We start from the raw sequence: 8,191 nt of genomic DNA, 5'->3' as shown, positions 1-8,191 counted from the left end.
TACTCTGTGCTTTGCCCCACCACTCCCTCACTTATAACCCCAAACACACCCACACACACGCATGCACACACACATGCACCCTTTCCCTCTTGCCCTACCCACATCCACCATCACCTACAATCTGGTATCCACCCACATTCACACGTACAACCTGCCCTCAGTACTCATTCTTCTTATACTTCTGCATTCCCACACCAAGCCTTGCCCTCACACATCCATACCAGCCTTTATCTATAGTCCCATACACGTGCGTGCACACACAGACACCTCTGCCCTACCCACCCTAACCTTCCCCCTTCTACAATCCTGCATATACTCACATGCACACCTTCACCCATACATACCCACCGTCACCTACAAACCTATAGCCACGCATATTCATTCCTGACCACAACTACCTACCCAGCGATTTGATGCCACACTTTAGAAAGGTTCATAAACCCTACTTTAAAAACCCATCATGATTTAGGCTGGAATTAGTAAACTGCTTTTTGATTTTATGCATAAAGTTTCAAAAGGCTAAGTAATTGAACAAGGTCACACTGCTAGCAGTTTCCAAGAATCCTAAAAAGAACACAGATATCTGAAGCTCTGTCCAATGTTCTGTCATTCACATCACAGCTGTCTACATACATCTATTTGAAACAACCTTAACTCTTCTCTCAATATAAAATCGAGGTGAAATACCAAATTGAGGCAGATGGTTCCTGTTATTGCCAAAGTGATAGATTTCCTGACAACCATTCCACCCAGAAGATTTTTTTTCCCAGAGATAATAATCCCATCCCCCTTGCTGGTGTTTAACTTAATAATGCGCATGACAATCAACAAACAGATTGAAAAGGCAACCTACTCAGAATGGGAGAAAATATGAAACCATATACCAGAGAAGAAAGTAATATCCAGAATATATAAAGAATTCCTATAACTTGATAACAAAAACACCCCAATCTAAAAATGGACACAGAACTTAAACGACATTTCTCCAACAAAGATGTCCACCACCCATGTGAAAAGATGCTCAACATCACTAATCATCAAGGGAAAGGTGAATCAAAACCACAATAGCACAATGAGATACCATTTCAGACCCCGTACACTGTTAGGACGGCTACTTTCGAAAAAACAGAAAATAAATGTTGGTGAGGAAACACCTGCACGCTGTTGATGGGATTATAAAATGGGCAGCCACTATGGAAAATAGTAGGGAGGTTCCTAAAAAACTGAAATTAGAATTCCCATATGATCCAATCATCTCCTACTGCATATATATCCAAAAGAATTGAAAGGAGGATCTTGAAAAGCTATCTGCTCTTCTATTTTCATGCAGCATTGTTCACAACAGCCAAGATGTAGAGGTGATTCAAATGTCCATCAGTGAATTAATAGATAAAAAAGTGTGGTATATACATGCAATGGAATCTTAGCCTAAAAAAGAAAGAATTCCTGTCATATGCTACAGCATGGATGAACCTTGAGGACCTTATGGTAAGTGAAATGAGACAATCATAAAAAATGAGTACTGGATGATCCTACTTATGTGAGGTATCTGAAGTAATCAAACTCATGGAAATAAAAGTAGAATAGTGGTTACCAGGGGCTGGGGGAGGGGAAAACACCATGTTGTTCAATGGGTACAGAGTTTCAGTCATGCATGCTGAAAACATTCTAGAGATCTGTTGTACAACAATGTGCATATCATTAACATTACTGAACTGTACACTTAAAAATGTTAAGAGGGCCAGGCACGGTGGCTCACCCCTGTAATCCCAGCACTTTGGGAGGCCAAGTCAGGAGGATCGCTTCAGCCCAGGAGTTGGAGACCAGTCTGGGCAACACAGCAAGACTTCATTTCTACTAAAAATAAAATAAGTAAATAAAAAATAGCCAAGCATGGTGGCAAATGCCTGTAGTTTCAGCTACTTGAGAGGCTAAGTTGGGAGGATCCCTTGAGCCCAGTAGTTCAGGTTACCGTGAGCTATGATCTTGCCACTGCATTTCAGCCTGGGCAACAGAGCAAGACTCTGTCTCAGAAAAAAAAAAAAAAAAAATGTTAAGAAGATAAAGTTATGTTATGTGTTTTTACCACATTAAATAACAATAACAAAAAAGAATGAGCATCTGGCCTAATTCTGACCAGTAAAATTGGAAGGGAAGTCAGTTGGGGGCTAGGAAATCATTGCTTGCTCTTAAGAAAGTGATTTTAGAAAAGATTGTCTGGAACTGTTACATATATTTTCCTACCAATCCGAGGATGAACACACAAGAGACTCACAGGAACAAACCACACTACTGACTTGCTGCACCGAAGCTGCAATACTTCTGAGAAGTAGACCTCTTTATTAATCTTGCTGAGTGTTTTGTTACCTGCAGCACAGAAACACTTTCCCTGAAAAACAAATAAAACTCTTAAAGCATAATTCTTATTTTTTAGGTATTCTGGTAAGTGATCTGAATTATATGTCTATTTTAAAAAATAAACCTACGTTAGACCTAGGATTAATTTATGAATTGTGATTACTTATTTTAAAGTGGGGACTGTTATTTTAAAATATAGGGAGAACGTTTAAAGTCAGGTTTATTGAGGTATAATTTATATTCAGCAACCTCCCTCCTTTAAATATACAGTTTGATTTTGGCAAATGCATACTTCTTTATGGATAAGTCTTTATGTTCATTCACCAAGTAAATAATTATGAAGAAACTATCGTTAACTGCAGTTTTAATTTAAGAAAAGTTCTCTCCAAATGGGGTAAACTCTTTTAAAATAGGTGGCACCACTTTAATTTTTAAAGGAGCTGTGAAGCCATCTGTAGGCATAGAGATAAGAGTTCTATTTAGATCACTATTTTTTGTATTTTGGAGACAGAGTCTCGCTCTGTTGCCCAGGGTGGAGTGCAGTGGCTGAGATTACAGGCACCAGCCAGCATGCCTGGGTAATTTTTGTATTTTTAGTAGAGACAGGGTTTCACCATGTTGGCCAGGCTAGTCTTGAACTCCTAACCTCAAGTGATCCACCCACCTTGGCCTCCCAAAGTGCTGGGATTACAGGCGTGAGCCACCGCACACAGCCTAGATCGGTATCTTGAGTGCCAGAAAGTGCTCTGTCCACAACCATATTTTTTTGTTTATTATTTTTATTTGCAATAACCCAGAACTGTCCTGGTTTTTGTGCTGAAAGTCTCCAGTCCCAGGAAACCCTGCAGTCCTGGGCAAACCAGGATGGTTGGTCACCCTAGCAAGATTTCTCAACCTAGGAACTATTGACATTCTTTGTTGTGGGGAGCTGTTATGTGCATTGTAGGATGATTGCATCATTTGTGACCTCTACCCACTAGGTGCCAGTAATGTCCTCCACTCCCAGTTGTCACAATCAAAAGTGTCTCCAGATAGTGTCAAATGTCCCTGGGGGGCAAAATCACCCAAGGGGGTAAAATCACCAAAATCAACCATCTGCCCTAGATGTAAGTGCCCTCAAGACTCACTTTGAAATTTGTAATCTTATTTTCTGTTGCTGTTGTAAAGCAAAAGCAAGTTGATTCTCCATTTTTATAGCAGAGGACTTAAAATGCTGAGGAATTGCTTCCAGACTCTCCCTTTTTGTAGATCCCCCTTCTTCATCCCTCACCCCTGCCCCTTTTACTTAACATTGCAAATGACCTGAGCAATGATTCTAGGTGCATCTTTCCTGTAGATTCTAGGAAACTGTCCTTGTGAGTTGTGTCCAATCTAACTCTCTAGACTTGAAATTCTTTTTCTGTTTGCTACTTCTGATTCTCCCATACATACATAGCCATTTCATACAATGATATTCTTAAGACACATGTATAGGATTGAATGTGCATGTGTTTTAATGGGATGGTATTTTGTGTACTTTTCTGTTTTTGCATTTCTTAACTAACAATACTACCTGGAAATACCTTCAACAAAATAGTACAGCTCTAATTTGTTCTTTTTAATAATGGTGTAATATTGCCTGTTATATCTAGTGAATATACTGTATTTTATATACCATTTCCCTATTACCTTTCTTTGCCTCAACATGCTCTGTTGCAATAAACATCTGTGTACTTATATCCTTACCTTCTAGAGTTCTTTTTCCTGTGGGAGACGTTCCAAGAAGCAGGATTACTGGATCAAAGGATATTTCTAATTCTAACAGATTTGCCACACAGTTTTCTAGAAAAACTATAATGGTTTCCATTTCTATTTATATTATTGTTTAAATGACAATGACACAAAACCCCTTTCTATGTATCCCCGATAGAAATAAGTGTTATTGCTCCATTTAATGTTTGCCAGTCTGATGAGAGTAAATTCGTGTCTCATAGGTAGTTTAATTTGTATTTCCCCAGCTAGTGGAGCCTGTACATTGGTTAGTGATTGTAGCCTATTTCCATTTTCTTCTCTGTGAAATTTTCTGCTTCCGCTCTTTGACATTTTTTTACAAGAAATTTGTTCTTACAATTTGTAAAACCTTATCTATATTTACCCTACATGCATATTGCCACCACTCTGTCACTTTTTTTAGATTTAATTTTTCCTTCTCTTGTTTTGATAACATTTGTATTTTCTGGCATCTTTTGGTCCATTCTTTCATTTCTTGAACTTCCTTTGCTCCTTTTCCTGTTTTACTTGTAGACAGCATGTACCTGGGTTTTGTTTCAGTTGATTCTGAAAGTGAGTGTTTCGTGAACGTACTTGTAGGAGTATTATATACTGACCATATTCTTGATATTCCTTCCATAGTCCTATCTTATTCATTTTTACTTGGTTGTTCACAATTTCCTTCCCACTAATTAATTTGTAAGTCCCACGATATTTTTCAATTTTCAGCACTTAGACTGCTGTTTCTCAAAAACATGGTGCCCAATCTTTCTCCCTTCTGAACGCTTAATTTCCTCACTCTTTCTTCCCAATAAGATAAGATCTTTAAAATATTTTTTCATCCCTGCTCCTCTCCTAGCCTCCTCTCATTGCCTTTGAAAAGCTTTTACTTTGTTCTTATCCTCAACCCCCTGCTCCTAGGAATTGCTAAGCACCTTTAGTGCTTTTAGTTCAGGACTTGTCATTTGAGTATCTCTGGCATTATGTCTCTTCTATTTCGATGTTCCTTATTTTTACTTATTCTCCATGCCCCAGACAGTTTGTCATTATTAATTTAAATGTAAATACATTTACTTTTCAAAGTTAATTGCTCATTACTCTTCTCCTCTTTTCTTCACAGACCCTTATTTTGAGTAATCAGTTCACATTCATTTATTGTTGGGTATCTTTCCTTGAGATTTTCCTTAAATCAGATATATTTTCTGAATTCATGCATATGTACAAATCTATGGTTGGTATAGGAGAATTGGGCTGCAGGTCTTTTCTCTCGCTCATCCGTGGATGCCGCTCTATCGTCTACTATTGCAGATGAGACATTCGTTGCCAATCTAATAGGCAACTTGTGTCTTCTGTCTGAAGCTTGTAAGGTTTTCCCTTTATCCTTGGAGTTCAGGAATTTCTAGAATGTTACTTTGGAGTTTATTGTGTGTGTATATATGTGTTTATCTTCGAATTCTCTAATATTTTTTCCTCATGAATTGTATCTTTTTTTCTCTGTGCTTAGAAAGGTTTCTTCCACTTGATTTTCCAGGCCACTATTTGTCATCTCCTAGTGCTCGTTACCCTTCCTGCAGAGCTTTCAATTCAATGCTCATGGGCACTTAATTCCCAAAATAAAAGAAATTTCATATTGAAAATAAATAGATTATCAAGAAGTCATAATAGTCATTAGCTTTTATGTCAAAATAGCACAGTCTCAAACTTTATGAAAAGTGATAGAAATATGAGGAAAAATGGATTAATCTACAATCTTTCTGGAGGACTTTTACACATCTTTTTTAGATACCAAAAGATCAATTAGGCAGAAAACAAGAATACAGAAGACTAATATGGCACAATTAGCAAGTAGGATCTAACATACATATACAACTGTGCACCCAACAAAAAAGGAAATGCACATTCTTTCATATAGAATATCTCTGAAATCCCGGAAATTTGTTGCTCACAAATCCTGGAAAACAAATACATATGTACATGACATACCTTGTTCACTGAACACTGAACATACCTGTTGAATTCCACATTAGAATTGAAAAAGATTCAACAACAACAAAATTTTTAAGTGTTCTACAGATAGCTGAAAATTTTAAAATATGGGTTTAAATAACTTTTTCATTAAACAAGGCATATAAAACTAAACTATAAACATTTGGAAATAAGCTGGGCGTGGTGGCTCACGCCTGTAATCCCAGCAATTTAGCAAGTCAATGTGGGCAGATTACCTGAAGTCAGGAGTTCGAGACCAGCCTGGCCAACATGGTGAAACCCCGTCTTTACTAAATATACAAAAATTAACCAAGTGTGGTGGCGGGCACCTGCAATCCCAGCTACTTGGAAGGCTAAGGCAGCAAGAATTGCGTGAACCCGGGAGGCAGAGGTTGCAGTGAGCCGAGATCACACCATTGCACTCTGGCCTGGGTTACAGAGTGAGACTCTGTCTTGAAAAAAAAAAATTGGAAATAAGATAATGAAAGTAATACATTATTATACATCCAAAGTAGTGTTCAGTGGAAAATTTACATTTTTCTTTTCTTTTCTTTCTATTTTTTTTTGAGACGGAGTTTTGCTTGTTACCCAAGCTGGACTGCAAAGGCGCAATCTTGGCTAACTGCAAACTCCTCCTCCCAGGTTCAAGCAATTCTCCTGCCTCAGCCTCCCGGGTAGGGTAGCTGGGATTATAGGCACATGCCACCATGCCCAGTTAATTTTTGTATTTTTAGTAGAGAAAGGATTTCACCATATTGGCCAGACTGTTCACGAACTCTTGACCTCAGGTGATCCACCCACCTTGGCCTCCCAAAGTGCTGGAATTTCAGGCATAAGCCACCATGCCCAGCCTACATTTTTCTTAAATGTTTGCTTTAGAAAAGAAAGATTGAATATAAATGAGCAAAGAAGCTGGAGAAATAAACAACATAATAAACCTAAATAAACTAGAATGAAGGGATTTAAGAAATAAATATTGAAAAAAATAAAACAAAAAAATCAATTTGAGCTTATTAACAAAATTCAAAGCTAGTTCTTTAAGATGTCTAATACTACAGAAATATCTTTGGCCTGATGTATGGAGACGAGAGCAAAAGGAACAAAGAAAGGATACAGTAATTTTAAAAGTATGTTTTAATACAATACAATCTATGATAGAATGCATAATTGTTCATGATACTTTGCATCTCCCTATATTCATATCCTTTGTTATATAAATTCGCAGTTCCTCCTGGTAATGGTAAAATATATCCACCTTCATTCATGATATTGTGCTGTACAATTGATCCAAAAAGGATCTGACATTTTCAGATGTGGAACCAAGACCAGCCAAGCCCAGCCAAGTCCAGCACAGATCCGCCAATGCCCAACTGTCTTGCAGATGTATAAACTGGATTAAATGTTGCTTTACACTTAGTTTGGGGTGTTTTACTACACAGCATTATTGCGACTATGCTGACTAGCACACTATGTTACCAATACATTGGAGAAAACAGAATATACACATAATTTTCTAGAAAATATTCTGGCAAAATAGACCCAAGAAGAAGTAGAGAATCTGAACAAAGAAGTTAACACAAAAGAAAAATTAATGATATTGCCAAGTTCTGCCACTACCAAATGATATGTTCTACTATGTCTTCAAAAAGACAGATTAGTCTTGTCCTGTATAAACTATTACAGAACAGGAAAATAGTGAGAAATGATCCAATTCATTTTTTTTTAAAAGTAGCATAACATTGGTAGCAATCCCAGACTAGAACAGGAAGAGAAAAGGAAATCATTGATCAAGCTTAATGTACCTACACCCAGAAATCCTAAATAGTAACAAATCAAATCCAGCAGTGAACTGAAAGAACGACCATGACAAGTGCAAGGATGACACTTTTCTCTGGCAGACGATGCCATGAACAAAATTAAACAAAAATGCCAAACTGTGAAAAATGTTTTCAACATATATAATAGTGTCTAGAATATATTTTTAAAAACTTGTATAAACCATTGACAGAGAAACTAACCTAATAAAATGTGTACAACATCTAAGTAGGGATTTTCACAGTAGAGGGACTACAAATGGACAATAATACAAAATACTTAA

Source organism: Rhinopithecus bieti, unplaced genomic scaffold, assembly GCF_001698545.2.
Source record: "Rhinopithecus bieti isolate Rb0 unplaced genomic scaffold, ASM169854v2 scaffold_1558, whole genome shotgun sequence".
NCBI lineage: Eukaryota > Metazoa > Chordata > Mammalia > Primates > Cercopithecidae > Rhinopithecus > Rhinopithecus bieti.
Note: the sequence above shows the minus strand (reverse complement) of the source record.